Source organism: Hyla sarda, chromosome 7, assembly GCF_029499605.1.
Source record: "Hyla sarda isolate aHylSar1 chromosome 7, aHylSar1.hap1, whole genome shotgun sequence".
In the NCBI taxonomy this organism is placed as follows: domain Eukaryota; kingdom Metazoa; phylum Chordata; class Amphibia; order Anura; family Hylidae; genus Hyla; species Hyla sarda.
Genome location: NC_079195.1, coordinates 52,777,475 through 52,799,232, shown reverse-complemented (window position 1 = coordinate 52,799,232; position 21,758 = coordinate 52,777,475). Strand labels below are relative to the sequence as shown.

General features: G+C 44.4%; 1 protein-coding gene across 1 annotated transcript in view; it reads left to right on the top strand.

Annotated features, from left to right (window-relative positions):
- The window catches only part of STK32C (serine/threonine kinase 32C), a 377,838-nt gene that overhangs the window by 268,291 nt on the left and 87,789 nt on the right, over positions 1–21,758 (top strand). The window lies entirely within an intron of this gene.

Genomic DNA, 21,758 nt, shown 5'->3' with positions numbered 1-21,758 from the left:
CAATTACAGGGGGCATGTTGGTTTTCTAAACTGGACCTTCGAGGGGCTTATAACTTGATCAGAATAAAAGAGGGTGATGAATGGAAGACTGCTTTTAATACCCCTGAGGGTCATTTTGAGTATCTGGTAATGCCTTTTGGTCTCAGCAATGCACCTGCTGTGTTTCAGAATTTGGTCAACGATAATTTTCGTGAATTTTTGGGTAAACTCCTCGTAGTTTATCTAGATGATATCCTAATTTTATCTCGAGATTGGTCATCTCCTGTGAATCATGTACGTTCTGTTCTTCAGGTACTACGCCAAAACAAGTTGTTTGTTAAACAAGAGAAATGTGTTTTTGGCGTTAAAGAGGTAACATTTTTGGGGTACATCTTTAACTCCAGGACATTTTAAAATGGATCCTGAGAAGGTTAAAGCTGTATCTGACTGGGTGCGACCTACTTCGTTAAAAGCAGAGGTTTTTGGACTTTGCAAGCTATTATAGGAAATTTATAAAGAATTTTTCTATTGTTGCAAAACCATTGACTGATCTGACTCGTAAAGGGGCAGATCTGGTTAACTGGTATCAGGAAGCGGAAGTAATTTGTGAACATCTTAAGTGATGTTTCATTTCTGCTCCAATTTTAGTTCAACCAGATCAGACCAAGCCGTTTATTGTTGAAGTTGATGCTTCTAAAGTTGGTGCTGGAGCAGTTTTGTCTCAGGGAACTGCTTCTTTGACAAAATGACTTCCTTGTGCTTTCTTTTCTGCATCAGAACAAAATTATGATGTTGGAAACCGAGAACTTTTGGCAATCCAGTGGGCTTTTGAGGAATGGAGACATTTTCTTGAAGGGGCAGTTCATTGGGTCACTGTAATCACTGACCATAAAAATTTAACTTTCCTGGAATCTGCCAAATGTCTCAATCCTCGTCAAGCCCAGATGGGCCTTGTTCTTTACTCGGTTTGACTTTGTTATTACTTATCGACCAGGTACTAAGAATGTCAAGGCTGATGCCTTATCTCGAAGTTTCAGTGCATCTCAGCCTATAGACTCTAATGCAGAGACTATTCTTCCAGAAGATGTGGTTATTTCTGCAGTGTCTGCTGATTTAACTTCTGATATTTTTAGTAATCAAGGCTTGGTTCCTCTAGAGACTCCTATAAGCAAGATCTTTGTACCTAGTCAGTTTAGCCTCCGTTTAATCGAGGAGTCTCATTGTCCCCCATTAGCAGGTCATCCTGGTATCCGGGGTACAAAGAAATAGCTTCAAAGGAAATTTAGGTGGTCAACCCTTAACAGGGATTTGAAAGCTTTTGTTGCTTCTTGTGAAATTTGTGCCCGAGCAAAAACCCCTCGGACTCGTCCTACAGGGGAGATGTGTCCAATGTCCATTCCGAAAAGGCCCTGGACTCATATTTCTATGGATTTTGTGACGGATCTGCCACCATCTGTGGGGAAAACTGTTTTATCGGTGGTGGTGGATAGGTTTAGTTAACAGTGTCATCTTATTCCTTTGAAAAATCTCACTTTGGCCAAGATTCCTGCTGACCTAATTTTAAGACATGTTGTTAGGTATCATGAGGTCCCAGAAAATATTGTATCTGATCTAGGGGTACAATTTGTCTCTAAATTTTGGCAAGCCTTTTGTAAACAGTTGGGTGTTCAGTTTTCTTTTTCATATGCTTTTCATCCCCAATCTAACGGTCAAACTGAAAGGCGGAATCAAAATGTGGAACAGTACCTAAGATGTTATATAGCAGATAGACAGGATGAATGGGTATCTTATCTGTCTCTTGCTCAGTTTCCCTTGAATAACCAAGAACATTCTTCTACCGGTATGTCACCCTTCTTTTGTGTTTATGGATTTAATCCACGGTTTTCTTCCTGTACTAATACTGATAGTGATAATCCTGAGGTGGACACTACCATGAGTAAACTGTGCACAATTTGGGCCCAGGTTCAGAAGAACCTGAGAAACGCCCAAGAACTACAAAAGAAATCTGCGTACTTGTGGTATAAAATTTAAAGTTGGTGATAAAGTGTGGTTGTCAACGACAAATCTTCGTCTTAAGGTTCCATCTAAAAAATTGGCATCTAGGCTGATTGGACCTTAGGAGGTAATTGAAGTTATTAATCCAGTCTGTTACAGATTAAAATTACCTCCTTCTTTTAAGGTTCATAATGTGTTCCACTGCTCTTTGTTAAAACGTTATGTTCCTACTCAGTCTCCAGTCCCAGTTCCACCTCCTCCGGTTGAGGTCGACGGGGAACTGGAGTATGAGGTCTCCAGAATACTGGATAGCAGAAAGGTACAGAATTCTGTCAAGTATTTAGTTCACTGGAAAGGTTATGGTCCGGAGGAGAAATCGTGGGTTCCGGCCTCTACTATCCATGCTTCCACTTTGATAAAGAGGTTCCACGATTCTCATCCAGACAAACCTAAACCCAATTTTAACGGTCCTGTGGCCCCTCTTAAAAGGGGGGGAGGTACTTTCAGAACCTGCAGGGTTAATAAATTCTGAGAGGTTCTTTGTTTGGTTGGTTGCTGGGTCACACCCTGCTGTCTGGCTGGTCAGCTGACTAATTGAGTGCCTGTGGCCTAACTATTTAACTCAGCAGTTGGTTCCCTGTGAAACAGTCTTCTGACCTAAGTAGCTAGCGTGTATATCCGGTATCTTCTGTATTACCTGGCATCCTTGAATTCTGGCTTCCTACTCGACTTCCCTCTGGTTATACAGTTCGGTACTTCTGTCCTCTCCTGGCTTAGATGCAGTTTGCTGACTTTGTGTGTTTAGTTTTTTTTTTTGTTAGTTACCTGTATCCTACTGGTCCCGGACTTTGACAATTTCTTTGTATTTTATTGTGTTGACATCTACTCCCCTCACGTATTCAGGAAGGGACTGTCTTCGTGGTTATGGACCTGTCGGTTAGAGCAGGTACGTAAGTAGGCAGGGATAGGGGAGTGGGCGAGATCAGAGTGCACTCCTTACGTGACACTTATTTTCCCTTTCGGAACTCTAGTGATGCTGCTGTCTCTCTGATAAATTTTTGATGGTCTAAATGCAATCATAAATTTCAAAATAGGACTAGACTAACTCTGGGCAGTATTGTTACTTTGGAATCTTAAAGGTGACCCTACAGTTTTATTACGTTTTGGAAAAACATTCAATTGACCAACAGTTATTTTTCCTGAAATGGATCAAAAAGTGGGAGTGGGAACATAGCCTCAAGCCTAATCAATTTTTTTTGTGGGTTGAGAATTTAGCCAATAAGCTGGTCAGAAGTGACATCACTGCAGTGTGACATAAGTGAGGACGTCATCAGAACTGATATTTAGACTCTGTTCCAGATGGAAGGTTGTGCTGTCTTTATTGTACAGAAATGTAAGCTCTTGTTTCTTTTGGAAAACATTTGTTTTGTATCACAGCTAAATTCATTTTAGATTCCGGGATCAAAAAGCAAAACTATCACCACATCTCTTCCCCACTGTTGCGTCCACAACATACCGCACCATGACAGCACTTTAAAATAAAACCTGTAAATAGCTTTATAGTAAGTGACACTGACCCAACCTGAGGTCACTGTATATTTGTATAAGCAACAATAACTGTATAACACCTAAGCACGTGGACTTAAAGGGGTACTCCGCTGGAAAAGATTTTATTTTGAAATCAACTGGTGCCAGAAAGTTAAACAGATTTGTAAATTACTTTTATTTAAAAATCTTAAACCTTCCAGTACTTATCAGCAGCTGTATGCTCCAGAGGAGGTTATTTTCTTTTTGAATTTCCTTTCTGTCTGACCACAGTGCTCTCTGCTGACACCTTTGTCCATGTCAGGAACTGTCCAGAGCAGGAGAGGTTTGCTATAGGGATTTGCTCCTACTCTTGACAGTTCCTAAAATGGACAGAGGTGTTAGCAGAGAGCACTGTAGTCAGACAGAAATTAAATTAAAAAAGAAAAGAACTTCCTGTGGAGCATACGGCAGATGATAAGTACTGGAAGGATTAAGATTTTTAAATAGAAGTAATTTACATGCCTGTTTAACTTTCTTGCACCAGTTGATTTAAAAAAAAAAATGTTTTCCAGTAGAGTGCTCCTTTAATGCATCCTTTTAGATCTAAAAGTCTGTAATGTGCAGTTCAGATAACTTATTTAGAATTATTGTGACTTAGAAATAAGCTGCAACAAACAAGGTGCAGAATTAATAAATACTCACAAATTATATAAAATTATCACAAAGTACATTTTTTATTTGGTGCAATTTTTTTTTTTTTTTTTTTGCCAAAGCCAGTAAGGTATTGTATACTGCACCACAACTGCCTTAAAAACCTCATGTATAGTATGAATCATCCATATAGCAAAGCCATGCTCTGGAGCAAATAAAAAGGAAAACTTCCATTTCCTCTATATATTCCACACTCTGACCCCAGCTCAGATTGCTACTACTTCATAAATGGCTCGTGTATAACATGTAATAATAACAAATGTATTGTAGTAAAATCGGTCTTTTCATTTACAAGCTTTGCATTCAATAAATTAATAATATAATATTAGCAAAGTATATTAATCATTATAATGTATAATATTTTATATCTTTTATCAAATCTGATTCCACTCTGACTTAAACACCAAAGCCCTGCTGAAATCCCCCCATCCTTAGGGTATATCCACACAGTGTAAAAGGTGCCAAGGTATTTTATTTTACTATTGTTAGGGACAAAAATGTAACTATAAAAGAATTACACCAGAAAGTTTTACACTGAGTTTACACCATGTTCTTAAAGAAAATCTGAAAGCTATTCTCCCACACTAAACACAATATACTGGGTTATAGTGCGGGTGAGTAGCTGTGAAAAGAAGGATAACTTACATTTTTAGCTTAGGTACTTCCTTAGTTCTGTCCATTAGAATCACATTGCTATTGCGCTCTAGTGTGCAATGGAGGTGAGGAGCCAATTTTCCCAGCTCCCCTGCCGCATCAAAATCCCCCCCCCCCCCCCCACCATCGACCCACCTCCTTATGTGACGTGGAGCCAGGTGTAGCAAGTAGCTCCTCTATACCTCTCACATCATGGAAGGGGGCAGGCCAGGGGGCAGAATATTGATGAGGCAGGGGAGCTGGGCAAATTGGCTCCTCGCCTCCATTGCACACTGGAGCGCAATAGCAATGCGATTCTATTGGGCAAAACTCAGGAAATACCTAAGCTAAAAACTTAAGTTGTCCTTCTTTTCACTGCTATTTACCCACACTATAACCCAGTATATTGTGTTTAGTGCAGATGAAAAACTTGTAAGTTTCTATTTAACTAAGGCTATGTTTGTATGTATATACATAACCTGTATAAATGTGTGTATATATATATATATACACAGGTTAATATATGTTGTAGTCACAACCATGTGCACAGCTTGAGAAAGACCAGGTAGAGCTGGTTGAAATGTCGCTTTGTAAGACCCTTTTTATGGAATAAATTCAACTTTTTTTATCCTATGGAGTGCTGTGGAGAGATTCTTTATATATATATATATATATATATATATATATATATATATATATATATAACCTTATGGTATATATAACCTTGGTTGGCTGTCACTTCTTGGTTGCTACCTGGCTTCTTCCAGTACCCCTGTGGCAGTGGATACCGAGGTCATTGTTGGGGGTTAGCACTAGCTGTTTTGGGGGCTAATGCTAAGCCACGGCTTAGTAATGGCTTCCATCTATGAGACAGCTTCCCGTACTAAGCCTGAAAAGAAAAGTAAAAAACACGATACATTGAAAAAAGTAATTATTACAAAAACACTCCCCCACAAGCCCTTGTTAACTATTTTATTGAAATGTAAAAAAAAAAAAAAAAAAAAAGCAGACAAAGTAGTTCACAAACTCACAAACAGCTGCAGTGTTCCTAGCTTTTTTAGGCGTTTTTGCCGGTGAAAAGAAAGTGGCAACCTTGCCTAAATTACTATTTTTTAAAAATCTTAATCCTTCCAGTACTTATTGGCTGCTGTATGTTCCAGAGGAAGTTATTTTCTTTTTTAATTTCCTTTCTGTCTGACCACAGTGCACTCTGCGGACATCTCTGACCATTTTAGGAACTGTCCATTGTAGGAGCAAATCCCCATAGCAAACATATCCTGCTCCAGACAGTTCCTAAAATAGACAGAGGTGTCAGCAGAGAGCACTGTGGTCAGACAGAAAAGGAAATTCAAAAAGAAAAGAACTTCTTTTGGAGCATTCAGCAGCTGATAAGTACTGGAAGGATTAAGATTTTTAAATAGAAGTAAATCTGTTTAACTTTCTGGCAACAGTTGATTTAAAAACAACTGTTTTCCAGGGGAGTACCCCTTTAAGGCTTAATGCTCACTGAATTTCTGAGTGGAATTACATTTTGAAATTCGGTTGAAGCAGAATCCCATTGCTGTCAATGGGATTCCACTGCTCAGTGCACACTATGGAAATTCTTCCACCAAAAGAATGATTTTGCTCATTCTTTCGGCAAAATTTGCTAGCAATGCATTGGCGTCTATGGGGACTTAATATCCTCGCAGTCCTAGCACCAACTGCTTCAGTTGGTGCTGATCGCCTCCAGATATTATTCCATAGTAAGAACCTAGTCTAAATTTTTTTCTTTAATTTGTGAATTATTTTTTAAATCAATGTCATTTGATGCCAAATGCATAACAGGTGATGTATTTGAAGTATCATATAAGCATTTCATGCTTCAAAATACACCATGTGAACACAGCGTTGAACTTATTTAAGTAAACCTGCTAAATTTAACCATGCCTACTGCTCACCTATGGAACAACATGAGCAACAAACAAGTCTAAAATAATCTCATCCATCACAATATTACTTTTTAAATAGGTATCAGAAAAAGAAGCAATGTTGCCATGTCTACAATGGTGTTCTCTAGAACCGCGCTCCAAGTAATCCCAATTTTAGATGTCCTAGCTGTGGCGCTAACAATTCACCCTTAATTGCTATCTATCTGTTGGGAATAAAGGATTTGTCTTACAGATAGACACAATAGTTTGTTTCAGAAGGGTCAATGCATCAAGTCATGTATTGAAACTTCAGCACCCACCCCCGTAATAATACGGAGCAAATTACAGTCTTCGGCGCGGTGCACATGATTATAGCGTGTTCGTGAACTTGCAAGCTCTTAATTAAAAAGTCATATTAGAAAAGCGACACAAACCACAAGCGAGAACTTCACGCTTCCTCCTAAGTAAATAAAACATTTTTGTAGGAAATGGTATCAACCCTTTCGAACCTGGAATGAAAGGTGTAAAAATAAATAGGGAAAATTGGGATGATCAACAAAAAAAATGTCCTTAAAAAAATTTGGGGTGTAGGTTTGGACCCCAAAACACAGTTCCTAGTTGGACAATACTTGTGCAGGCACCAAAGTTGTCATGATCCTGAGATCTCCACATTCCAGGTGCAAAGGTTTTAGGAGGCTTCAGCTTAGAACAATGTTTTCCAACCAGGGTGCCTTCAGCTGTTGCAAAACTACCACTCTCTTTGACCTTGCCAGACTTGAAAGTTGAGTCTAATTGTCTTTTAGATCTTTAAAGGGGTACTTCGCCCCTAAACATCTTATCCCCTATCCAAAGCATAGGGGATAAGATGTCCGATCGCTGGGGTCTCGCCGCTGCACTCACAGCCGCACCCGGCGTTCATGATGTCGCGGCCACGCCACCTCAATTCAAGTCAATGCGGGCGTGGCCGTGATGCCGCAAGTGAATGGGAGGGAACGTCCATCACGCCCCTCCCATAGACTTGCATTGAGGGGGCATGGCCGTCACGCCATGAGTGGGGTGGGATGGTGATGTCACGAGCCTCCACCCCGCTTCACTAGTCATCCGCCACGGAGCAAAGTTCGCTGCATGCACCGATTCTTTGGGGAGCCGCAGCCGAGATTGGGAGGTCCCCAGCAATCAGACATCTTGTCCCCTATCCTTTGCATAGGGGATAAAATGTCTAGGGGCAGAGTACTCCTTTAAAGCTACAGGTGTGGTCCTGATATGAGTGGCAGATGGCTCAGCGGACCTCGTGGTATCATTCCAAGGAAAGGACGGATATCCGGCTCCCAATGAATGAATAAAAATCCAACTTTAATGGAAAATAGTTAAAAACATACAGGTGGAAAAATAATGAAACTGACAAAGGATAAAAGCAGAAACGAAATGCCAACGTGTTTCGACTCCTTAACAAGCCTTAGTCATGGCTAGAGATGAGCGAACTTACAGTAAATTTGGTTCGTCACAAATTTCTCGGCTCGGCAGTTGATGACTTATCCTGCGTAAATTAGTTCAGCCTTCAGGTGCTCCGGTGGGCTGGAAAAGGTGGATACATTCCTAGGAAAGAGTCTCCTAGGACTGTATCCACCTTTTCCAGCCCATCGGAGCACCTGAAAGCTGAACTAATTTATACAGGAATAGTCATCAACTGCCGAGCCGAGAAGTTCGTGAAAAATCGAATTTACTGAAAGTTTGCTCATCTCTAGTCATGGCACATACTACGGACACATTACCCTGTATATATACACCGGTAACAACCACGTGACACGCCACCATAAACTCTATGCCCCTCTGATGATGTCATATATGTGGGAGGAGAAAACGGAGATCACCTATCAACGGAATTACAGGTGAAGAGCAAAAAAGGTAAATGTATATGGATATTCATACTTTCATAAATCCCAGCATATAAGTATGAACAAATTCAGTAGTGTCTAACATCAAAACAAATTAACGGTCTGAACCATAGAAATGATTTGTCCTATATTTATTGGTATGTATGGTTTCTCAATTGTTGCATATGTTGATAATTTGTTTTGATGTTTGAGTTTACACAGCCGCTCTTAGAGGCTAGACATGGAAGCACACCAGGAAGATGACGGCTCAGCAGGTAGTGGGCCACAGCCTGGTGCAATATAGATTTCTGTGGGGACCATCAGCAGACCACACTGGTCACTGGGAAAAAATATGCAAAGTTGCTTCATCCAGAAGAAATAAAAAACTAATGACACCTATTGGAGGTACCATGTAAGAGCCTGGACACAGAGAGTAGAAGGTCAACATGCGAGAACAGGATACGGGCCCACGCTCTCCAATAGCTCACCACAGCAGGATGTTCACTCTCACTTTGCCTTAGATGAAATCTAATGGGTATTAGGAAGCTCTTTTTAATGTGCCAGTGTCCCCCTCAGCTGCTGGACCCCTGTGTAACTGCACAGGCTGCAAATATCATATGTCCGCCTCTGAATATGACTGTCTGTGAACTGACAACTTTATTTCTCACAAATGCGCATAATAGGTGCCCCGAGGATCTGCGGGAATGAAATCCATCAGAAAATGAAAGACTTAGTAAAGGTGCGAGTGCTCCAGCTTCTATAACATCCTAACTAAAACTGCTTTAGGCTCTTTGAAGCACCAGGAACACAGAAGGTCAGATGATTAAAGTGTGGTATTGGGTGTGATGCAAAGGGCAGATGGAATTACCCTAGGGGCAGATGGCATTAACCCCTTGTATTCGTGATGCCAGGGCGTGGTTTATCCTCAATACCATCCGAAGGTATACCACTGGATCCTGGGCTTGACACGGGGGCAACAATGACTCCGACGCCAAGTTACGGATAACGGTAGCTTTACTGAGGGTAGACAGATGGAAAAGCCTATACAGTTCAGCCAGGCCCATGGAGGTGACTAGTGACTGGAACTTGTAGTAGATGGGGTCAATTTACTTCAGGCCATGTTGACTTGACAAATGATGACTGTGACTGACTTGACTTGTGACTGATGACTGACAAGATTGTGACTGTGGATTACTTGCAGGTTTGTAGCTTGCGGCTGCAGACTGGACTTGAGGCCTCCTATGGCTCTGGACACACACTTAGGCTCAACTTGACTGGACCTCAGGAGGAAGCAGAGGTAGAAGAGACTCCTCGTAGGGCTTTTATTGGGGCGGCTCTGGCGGTATCCCATTGGTCACCCTTAAGTCACCTGGTCACTGATACCTCTTGGGTAACAATGACATGACAATTCACATGGTAAACAGTCTTAAAGTGACAACGCTTTCTTCCCACATTACACAGTATAATACATAATAAACATATTTACATGGGGACAGATGCAAGGGGGGCCCAGGGGACACTGAAGGAAGGCTGCCTGACAGTGCAGCAAGGGTATGGGGTAACACCTTCCGTACTGGGCCACCACAAAAGAAGAAGGTGGAAAGCAGGAACCTTTCTACTGTAAAAGAGAAGCTATGGGAAACATTTTTCTCCACGTAGTAACAGATACTTCAAAGCATATTTTTTTAAGTTTTGATTAAGCTGGATGCTATCAGACATTCAGCGGTGCCGCACATTAAATAGAAATCATATTAGCATTTACTGGAGCCTCAAATATATGAGTTTTACAGGAATAAAATAAATCTTCAAAGAGTAATAACACTATATAGATGGACCCAATAATGCACCAAGTATAGATTCTGGGAACGAACAAGTAGAGATGAGCAAACTTTAGAAAAATTTGGTTTCCAAAGCTCGCAGATTTTTGGAAAATGTTTTCCCCTCATCAGCAATGAAATAAGCATCAAAACACTGCCTAAGAGTAACTGTGTTACACTGCAAGGACGAGTCTCTTAGGAATGTGTTATGTAGTTTTAACCACTTAAGGACGCAGCCCTTTTTCACCTTAAAGGAGTACTCCGGTGCACACTTTTTTCATTTTATCCCATCCGGGCTGCAAAATAAAAGAAAACACACTTTCTCTTACCTGCCAACGAGCCCCCGGAGCTCCGGTACACTCTGGTACAGGTGTTCGGTCCCTGGGCTGTATTCTTCTTACTTCCTGTTAGCCCGGCACATCACACGAAGCTTCAGCATCTCACTAGCCGAGGCGGGACATCGCTGCGGCCGGTGATAGGCTGAAGCTCAGTGTGACGTGCCGGGCTAACAGGAAGTAAGAAGAATACTGCCCGGGGACCAAACACCTGTAGCGGAGCTCCGGGGGCTCGTTGGCAGGTAAGATAAAGTGTGTTTTCTTTTATTTTGCAGCCCGGACGGGATAAAATGAAAAAAGTGTGCACCGAACTAATTCTTTAAGGACTGAACCCTTTTTCGCAATTCTGACCACCGTCTCTTTACGAATTAATAACGCAAAAACACTTTTACCAATTATTCTGATTCTGAGAATGTTTTTTCGTGACATATTCTACTTTATTTTGGTGGTAAATTTTCGGCGTTACTTGCATCCTTTTTTAGTGAAAAATCCCCAAATTTCATGAAAATTTAGAAAATTTTGCATTTTTCTAACTTTGAAGCTCTCTACTTGTAAGGGAAATGGATATTCCCAATACATTTTATTTTTCTTCACAAATACAATATGTCCACTTTATGTTGGCATCATAAAATGGACATATTTTTGCTTTTTGAAAAAATTAGAGGGCTTCAAAGTAGAGCAAAGTAGAGACATTCAAAAATGTCATGAAAATTGCTAAATCTGAAGGGACAGGTGTTACAGAACTACAACTCCCAGCATGCCTGGGTAGTCCAGGCATGCTGAGAGTTGTAGTTTGGCAACATCTGGAGGGCTACCATTTGAGCACCACAGTAACAGTGGTCTCCAAACTGTGACCCTCCAGATGTTGCAAAACTACAACTCCCAGCATGCCCAGACAGCCTTTGACTGTCTGGGCATGCAGGAAGTTGCAGTTTGGCCTTCCTAGTGGTTGCCACAGTAAAGATCGTTTTACTTTCACTTTCAATTCCCCCCCCACTGTCGCTTCCCTACCTGAGCCAGGATCCAGAAGTCTCCAGCGAAGATCGGGGGGTCCCCAGGCATCTTCTTTGCAGGTACCCGGCCTCCATCTTCTGTCTATGTTCCCCTCGACATCCAGGGGTGGGCAGAACGGGGGGTTGCCATGGCAATCCATTGTCCTGCTCTGCCATTGGTCAGAATCAGTTCTGACCAATGGCAGGGGATAGGAGGAGATTGCAGCACTGCGACCTCACTCCTAGCCCTCAGGATGATCGGGGCTGTCTCTGACAGCTCCGATCATCCCTATTTTCCGGGTGATCGGGTCACCAGAGACCCGATCAGCCCGGAATAGCAGAAAATTGCATGTCTGAATTGGCATGCGATTTTCTGCGATCGCCGACATGGGGGTCTCAGGACCCCCCTGGGCGATGTGCCGGGGTGCCTGCTGAATGCTTTCAGCAGGCATCCTGGTCCGGTCCCCAACCGGCTAGCGGTGGGGACCGGAATTCCCACGGGCGTATGCATACACCCCACGTCCTTAAGGACGCGGGATGCAGGGCATATGCATACGCCCGGCGTCCTGAACAGGTTAAAGTAGTTTTAAGACTAAGTTATGACGACGTGCTGTAATGCATGGTAACTAACAGCTTATTTTATAACACACTTCACTAGCAGGTTTTTTAAGATTTTTATGCTGCGTTCACTTTAACACTTTTAACTGTATTGTTTTGTTAAATCCAGGTCAAAAAAACTTGGTTACATTAAACCAAGAAAAAACTGTGCTTTAGATGGCTATGCCATGTTTACTTTAACTGTGTTGTTATGTTAAACCCGGGTAAAACTTATTTGGTGGCTTAGTTTCACCCATGTGAGCTTTCATTCTGGCTAGACAATGCCTCTAAGGATACTTAAAGCTTGTCTTGAGAATTGACCACCAGTGTTGTAATTGGTCCAAGATACAGGCCCAATGGTAATGGAAGACCAAGACCACCAAATATTGTTTGATTTGCAATTACTCATTTTGAGACTCTAGGCCTTTTGTTACTCCAAATAAAGAATCTTACATTTTTATGTGAAAAAGGACTTGGGTATAGATATAGCGATTTGGAGTAGGACAGGGACACTGGAAGGATTTCCGTTAAGCTTTTTGTAGGGGATAGAACTGAATGTTTGGATCATGTGAAATAGCGTGGGGAGAGATTTTGAGAAATTGGAAAGTGAAAGATATAATAATATCATCAGCAACAATCTGTGCTCTGTGCCCCCGGCTGTGATGCCTGTAATGTCTACAGAGTGGGCACCTCAAAGGACAACGAGGAACTTGTTTTAGTGGTAGCCAGCTCTGGAGAGGCAACTCTGGGCATGTGGAGGGCAAAAGGAAGCCCTAGTAGGCATCTCTGTGGGAAGAAGAGTAAGAGGAATTCTGCACATGGCAGCCATCTTTAGATGCCCTCTGCCTTCCTAGAGAAAAAAAGCTCTGAAGCAGCTTCTGATCCTCAATTTCTATTGATCTCTTCCTCCCTGTAATAGCCATGAAGGTTGCTGGACACCACTGAAGTGGAAAGCAGTCTCTGGAGGATGGGAATAGCTTATTTTATGGTGTTACAGCAGGAGCTGCTCTTTCATGTGGCCATAATCCTTGGCAGCCAAGCCACTCTACCAATTGGATTTACTTTACTCAATTTTATCGCACTTACTTTTGTGATGTGTTATGTATTTTAACCCCTTATCTACTGTGCCCGGGAATTAATTGTGGCCTTAAAAGGAATAATTATAAATATAACAAACAAGTTACATTACAATGACTGGTGGTAAATAAGTGAGATAACCTGGACAAAGGGCCAGTCATGGGTGGAGATGACTTGTCTTAAGGTTGCTATTTTAGTACCTCAAAGCCTAGTAGTAAATGGCATAAATAGAAGTACAATATAATTCGATTCATTATATATCTTTATTTGTTTTCAATAGTGTACAGAATATAGATGAATTTAACAGGAGCTGTAAGAGTTGTATGCAGTACATAGTTATTGTGAAGGAAGGGAAGGAAAACTTTCTCTGAAAAAAAGTAGACAGGTAAATATATATTCAGCTATAGTATAATAAAGGGATTTATCACCTAGATTGATTTTTACTGATCAGATACAGGTATTTTTTTATTTCATTTTTTGTACATTATTTTGGGGGCTGCCATCGTGCCTGAGCTGTTTTGAACAGCATTTAGAGATATGCATTACTGTTGGACATAGACAACAATGGATAGGAGCGGTCCTATTCACATGAATGGGAAAGGTTTCAGGACATGCTCTGTGATCTTGGAAGAGGCCATTCCACAGGAAGGGGGAGGATGAGCTGTAAGCGATAGTGTACATAGAAGAAATGGGGCTGCATAGCAAATAATGACATGGGCCTCCTATAATCACATATGATTTTATCCCAGGACAGAAAGGTCCTTATTTTCCTTTGTTTTCCATGACCCATTGGTCAATACCCCTCCAATAATTTGCTGACAATGCAGTTCCCTGGAGAGTAGAATTCTGCACAGCTTATTATTAATAGAAAGTGACTGGGGCAACCAGGACAGGGTCTGCTCTCTCCAAGGGCCCCATAGCAGCCGCATGGTCTGCCACTATGGTATGTATGCACTTGGTTGCGAACATCATCTATTGTTTTCTGTATCTACTTGTCACAGCGAGCGCTCCGGTCATCTCCTCCGGACCGGAGCGCTCGCTGCCTCAGCCCCCCACCCTGGGGTCCCGGCGTCTCTCGGTCAGATGCACTGGCCGGGAGCACGGGACCCACAGTGGCAGAGACGTGGCTGTTGTGGCGCATGGTCCCCGCTCACTCGTCGCGTCCCTGTTCAGCTTACCTTCTCCCCGCACGGCTCTCGGCTCCTCTGCATCCCGGCGCGCGTGGCCCTGCTCTCTCTGGAGTGCGCGCGCCGGCTTCAGTAAATTTAAAGGGCCAGCGCACCGGTAATTGGTGCGCTGGTTTCTCACCTCCCATTGTCCCTTCCCAATAAAAGGCACCTGCCCCTTCCTGCCCTTGCCGGATCTTTGTGCCTTGTGCCTCTGAGAAAGCGTTCCCTACTGTGATAGTTGCCTTGCCAGTTGCCGAACCCGTTGCTACCGTATACTCGCCTGTGAACCCTTGCCGCCTGCCCTGACCTCTGCTACATCCGACTACGCTCTTGCCTGCTCCCTGTGTACCACGCTTCTTCAGCTGCCAGAGAGGTCGAGTTGTTACTGGGGGATACGACCTGGTAGTTACCGCCGCAGCAAATCCATCCCGCTTTGCGGCGGGCTCTGGTGAAGACCAGTAACTGCTTAGAACTGGTCCTCCAGTACAACCCGTGCCATCGCCTCTCTGGTCCAGAGGATCCACTATCCGTCCTGCTGGTTCGTAACAGTAAGATCTGGCCATGGATCCCGCTGATGTTCCCCTGCCAAGTATAGCGGACCTCACCTCCATTGTGGCCCAGCAAGGTCAGCAGCTGGCCCAGTTGACCGCTATGATGCAACAGCTCCTGCCTGCTCAGCAACAACCTGCTCCTCCGTCTGCCCCTGCTGCATCACCTCCGCCTGTAGCTGCCACTGGATCCAGAATCCGTTTGTCCCTACCAGACAAATACGACGGAGATCCTAAACTATGCCGAGGGTTCCTGTCTCAGTGCTCTCTTCACCTCGAGCTACTGTCGGACCAGTTTCCGTCTGAGCGAGCCAAGGTAGCCTTCATCCTTAGTCTGCTCTCCGGGAGGGCCCTGGCCTGGGCTACACCGCTTTGGGACCGCGCTGATCCAGCCACCGCTTCTGTCCAGAGTTTTTGTCAGGAGTTTCGTAGTGTTTTCGAGGAACCTGCCCGGGTTTCCTCCGCAGAGACTGCTTTGCTAAACTTGTCCCAAGGAAATTCTACCGTGGGTGACTATGCCATCCAGTTCCGCACCCTTGCCTCCGAGCTGAACTGGAATAATGAAGCTCTTTGTGCCACTTTTAAGAAGGGACTTAATTGTGACATTAAGGATTTTCTTGCTGCACGTGACCTGCCTACCAGTCTGAGTGACCTCTTCTTGCTTGCCACAAGGATCGACAAACGTTTCTCCGAGAGACAAGAGGAACTCCACCTTGAAAAGGAAAAAGCTCATCCTAAATGCTGCCCTCGTCTGACTCCTGTGTTTCAGCGTCCACCTCTACCTGTCTCTGGGTCTTCCGCTGTGGAGGCCATGCAGGTGGACCGGTCTCGCCTGACCCCGCAAGAACGGAGCCGCCGTAGAGACGAGAATCTGTGTTTGTACTGCGCTAGTACCGAGCACTTCCTTAAGGACTGTCCTCTTTGTCCTCCACGTTCGGGAAACGCTCGCACCTAGTGGATGTGGGAGAGGCATTACTAGGTGTGGATTCTTCCTCTCCACGTCTCATTATATCCGTGCAGTTGTTCCTTTCATCCAAGTCCTTCTTCTCTGCTGCTGCCTTCCTTGATTCCGGTTCAGCCGGCAACTTCATCCACGCCTCCTTGGTCGACAAGTATCAAATTCCTATAACCCGTCTGCCCAAGCCGTTCCTTATTTCTACGGTCAACGGGGAGAGACTCTCAGCTACAGTACAATACCGCAGCCAGCCCCTGCGGATGGACATTGGGATATTCCATACCGAGACTCTGGAATTTCTTGTTCTTCCCTTCTGCTCTTCCGAACTCCTGCTGGGTTTAGTGTGGTTGCAACGCCATTGTCCTGTCTTGAATTGGTCCACCGGTGAGAATCTGCGTTGGGGTGCCTCTTGCTCTGACCGGTGCTTCAAGCCTGCTCCTATCAAACGGGACCCGTCAGTTCCTCCGCCACCAGGTCTCCCCAAGCCTTACCACCAATTTGCGGACGTCTTCTTTAAAAAACAAGCGGAGACTCTTCCTCCTCACAGGCCTTATGATTGTCCCTTTGACCTGTTACCAGGCTCTACTCCTCCTCGGGGCAAAATTTATCCTCTCTCACCTCTAGAGACTCAGGCCATGTCGGACTATGTACGTGAGAATTTACAGAGAGGCTTTATTAGGAAGTCTTCTCCTGCTGTAGCCGTTTTTTTCTTTGTGTCTAAAAGGATGGTTCTCTCCGCCCCTGCATCGATTATAGAGGACTCAATAAAATTACCATTAAAAACCGTTATCTTCTGCCTCTAATCTCTGAGCTGATTGACCGGCTCAGAGGAGCCAAGATTTTCACCAAGTTGGATCTCCGCGGGGCCTACAATTTGATCTGCATTCGAAAACGAGACTAGTGTAAGACCGCTTTTAACACCAGGGACGGTCACTTTGAGTACTTAGTGATGCCTTTTGGACTTTGTAACGCACCCGCAGTCTTCCAGGAGTTCGTTAATGACATCTTCCGGGACCTTCTCTACACTTGTGTTGTAGTATATCTGGATGATATCCTTATTTTTTCATCTAATCTGGAGCAACATTGAGTCCATGTCCAACAAGTTCTCACCCGACTCCGTAGTAACCACCTCTACGCCAAAATTGAGAAATGTCTGTTTGAGCGTATCTCCTTGCTATTTCTTGGGTATATGATCTCTGTCCAAGGTCTGGAAATGGATCCTGCCAAGCTATCTGCGGTCCTGGACTGGCCACGCCCCTCTGGTCTCCGAGCCATTCAGAGATTCCTAGGTTTTGCCAATTACTACAGACAGTTTATTCCTCATTATTTCACCCTGGTGGCTCCTCTTGTGGCTTTGACTAGAAAGGGTGCCAATCCCAAGACCTGGCCTCCGCACGCTGAAGAGGCCTTTCTGTCCCTGAAAGCCGCCTTTGCGTCTGCACCTGTTCTTTCCCGGCCAGATTCTTCCAAGCCATTCTATCTTGAAGTGGATGCATCCTCGGTGGGAGCTGGAGCTGTATTAACTCAGAAGTCTTCCAGAGGCAAGACCATAACTTGTGGCTTCTTCTCTAAAACCTTTTCTCCCGCCGAGAAGAATTACGCTATTGGGGACAGAGAACTGTTGGCAATTAAATTAACCTTAAAGGAGTGGAGACATGTTCTCGAGGGTGCTCCTCACCCTGTGACCATTTTTTCGGATCATAAGAACCTAGTCTACCTCCAGTCTGCTCAGAGACTAAATCCCCGCCAAGCCCGTTGGTCCATCTTCTTCGCCCGCTTCAATTTCCAGATTCACTTCCGTCCCGCTGCCAAGAACATCAGGGCAGATGCCCTTTCTCGCTCTTCAGATGTGGTGGGTGACGTACCCACTCCCCAACACATTATTCCACCGGAATGTCTCATCTCGGTTGCACCTGTGGACTTGCGGCTTCTTCCTCCGGGTAAGACCTATGTTCCTCCTCGTCAGCGGTTGCAAGTTCTCAAGTGGGGTCACGCTTCCTTCCTTGCCGGTCATCCTGGGATTAAGAAGTCTCTTCAGTTAATTTCTAAAAGATATTGGTGGCCCTCGCTAGATAGAGACGTCACTGAATTCGTCCAGTCCTGTGCGATCTGCGCCCGGGACAAGACTCCTCGTCTGAAACCTGCGGGTATTCTTCTGCCCCTTCCTGTCCTGGAGACCCCTTGGTCACACATCGCCATGGACTTTATCACTTATCTTCCCTCCTCCCATGGTATGACAGTCATTTGGGTCGTGGTCGACCGATTTTCGAAGATGGCTCATTTTGTGTCCCTGCCTGGTCTCCCGTTCGCGCCTCAGTTGGCCAAACAGTTTTTTCTGCACATCTTCTTCCTCCACGGTCTTCCCAGACACATCGTCTCTGACCGTGGGGTGCAGTTCGTTTCCAAGTTTTGGAGGGCTCTCTGTGGTCAACTCGGAGTCAAGCTGGATTTTTCTTCCTCGTATCACCCTCAGTCCAACGGCCAAGTAGAAAGGGTGAACCAGACTCTGGGAGATTATCTATGTCATTTTGTGTCCTCCCGCCAAGATGATTGGTCGGACTTACTCCCTTGGGCAGAGTTTTCTTATAATTTCAAACAATCTTCCGCCACCAATAAGTCTCCATTTTTTGTGGTTTATGGCCGTCATCCTCTGCCTCCTCTGCCTCAGACCTCTGCCCCCTCCTCTGTACCAGCTGTAGAGGACCTCCTTCTGGACTTCACTTCTATTTGGCGAGAGACCCACTCAGCCCTCCTCAAGGCCTCGGCCCGTATGAAGCTCCAGGCCGACAAAAGTTGTAGAGCTCCTCCGGAATTCAGTCCCGGTGACAAGGTGTGGCTCTCCTCGAAGTACATCAGATTTAAGGTACCAAGTTACAAGCTGGGCCCTCGTTACTTGGGTCCCTTCAGAGTCAAGAGCCGCATTAATCTGGTCTCTTACCAGCTCCATCTTCCTCCCTCCCTCAGAATTCATAACTCTTTTCATGTCTCACTTCTCAAACCTGCTATCTTTAATCGCTTCTCTCCTAAACTTCTTTCTCCCACCCCTGTCACTGGTACCTCAGATATTTTTACAGTTAAAGAAATCCTAGCCACCAAGCTCGTTCGGGGGAAAATATTTTTTTGGGTTGACTGGGAGGGCTGCGGTCCTGAAGAGAGGTCTTGGGAGCCTGAAAATAACATCTTGGACTGCAGTCTCATCCTCAACTTTCTTGGTGCCAAAAAGAGAGGGAGACCTAAGGGGGGGGGGGCTACTGTCACAGGGAGCGCTCCTGTCATCTCCTCCAGACCGGCGTCTCTTGGTCAGATGCACTGGCCGGGAGCACGGGACCCACAGTAGCAGAGACGCGGCTGGCGTGGCGGCTGGTTCCCGCTCACGCGCCACGTTCCCCTTTGGCTTACCTTCTCCACGCACGGCTCTCGGCTCCCCTGCATCCCGGTGCGCATGGCCCAGCTCTCTCGGGCGCGCGCGCGCCGGCTTCAGTAAATTTAAAGGGCCAGCGCACCGGTAATTGGTGCGCTGGTTTCTCACCTCCCATTGTCCCTTCCCAATAAAAGGCACCTGCCCCTTCCTGCCCTTGCCGGATCTTTGTGCCTTGTGCCTCTGAGAAAGCGTTCCCTACTGTGATAGTTGCCTTGCCAGTTGCCAAACCCGTTGCTACCGTATACCCGCCTGTGAACCCTTGCCGCCTGCCCTGACCTCTGCTACGTCCGACTACGCTCTTGCCTGCTCCCTGTGTACCACGCTTCATCAGCTGCCAGAGAGGTCGAGTTGTTACTGGGGGATACGAACTGGTAGTTACCGCCGCAGCAAATCCATCCTGCTTTGCGGCGGACTCTGGTGAAGACCAGTAACTGCTTAGAATCGGTCCTCCAGTACAACACGTGCCATCGCCTCTCTGGTCCAGAGGATCCACTATCCGTCCTGCCAGTTCGTAACACTACTGTTATGACCTTTCAATGTAATTATGTACAGACCACTTTCCAACAGACTCCTCCTTATTATCACAGACAAAACAGGAAGTCTCAGCTCAATTTTAGGCCTAGTGGCCTGACTGACAATTGCAGAATTTCAGAATTGTAATTTTAAATATAGATAATAAAACTAAAACTTAGAAAATATATCGCCAACAATTCTTAAAATAATAGGCTTAGCATAAAAACAATAGGTCATTTTCTGATGACATATTCTCTTTAAAAGATTAAAAAAGCATAGTCACAAGTATTAAACAATACTATGCAGTGTCAAAATATTATCGCTATTTGTATGCAACGGTGTACCATGAAATGCTTAAACAACTGTACCATCATACACTGTCTATGCTGGTGGCCTACCACCCCTTTTCAGAAAAAAGAAAAAATCAGTGCCCCCCAGAAATCTACCTTATGCAAAAAACAGAAGGATGCTGTCATGTATGGGCAGGGAACAGTGAAGCCCTAACTCACCCATAGCCACTTTCCCTACCTAATGTCTATCTGCCCTAAGTATCGACGTATCGACAACCACAATGACAAACCCTCCCTGGTAAGTGCCGGGGCAGCATTGTCAGATTAATAAAATACAAGAACAGTAGGGGTAGGGAAACAGCTGGAGGCACACAAACAAACAGAGATACATTAAGACACACACACGGTCGAATCAATGTCAGTCTAGCCAAGGTCGTTTCCAGGAAGTAGCGGAGTACAGGAACGCAGACCAAGAGAAGAGTCAAGGGAAAAGCCATAGATCAATAAACAAGCAGGTATCCAGTAAGCAGGAGGTGTCAGCTAAGGTATAACCTTTCCCAGACAATGAACTGATCACTATTCCTAGCTTATACAGTATAGGACAGTGATCAGAGATACACCTTCCTGATAGGTAGCAGAGCTGAGAACCACACCCAGAAGACAAAGGTGAGTTCCAAGCAGCTCCAGCCCAACTAGAGTAATTTGACTCTTCGCGTTCAGCCATAGCCAGAGGCTACAGTTGCACTGACAAATTTACATTTATTAATGCATCTATTTTTCTACCTAAGTCCAACTCACAAATACACAGCTCTGGAGCATGCATAATATGCATACACAGCACTTCTGCACATACATAGATATAGATGAAGTATGCAAAGTAACTCATCACACCACCTTCTCAGGTAGCGTGCCCTAAGATCAGCTCTGGCTCCAGTTACAAAGTCTCAGAAGCTGATTGGGATTTATTCCAAGCCAGAATTCTCCATCGATGGGAAGAGGAGACATCTGCAGACAGCTGTTTCGGGGTGCTTGAGCTCTGCTGCACCCATGCATATACCACTGCTGCATATACACACACAGCTCTTCTGCCAAACACACACAGCCTAATTTACATGCACACACAATAAAAAATTGTCTATTTTAACTCTTTTACATAACATATGAATGAGCTATGTGTGTATGTATGTGTATGTGTGTATATATATATATATATATATATATATATATATATATATGTGATTATTTATGCTTATATCGCACCCATATTTCCATTCAGTGCTCCCGAGTTGTACCCCTCCCCAGAATGTTTCCACTGCCACCCAGGGCAAATTGTTTTAGATGGTGGAGGGTCAGTAATATTTACTGAATATAAATCTTTACATCATCTATAGACCTGTCCCAGAAAATGAATTTTA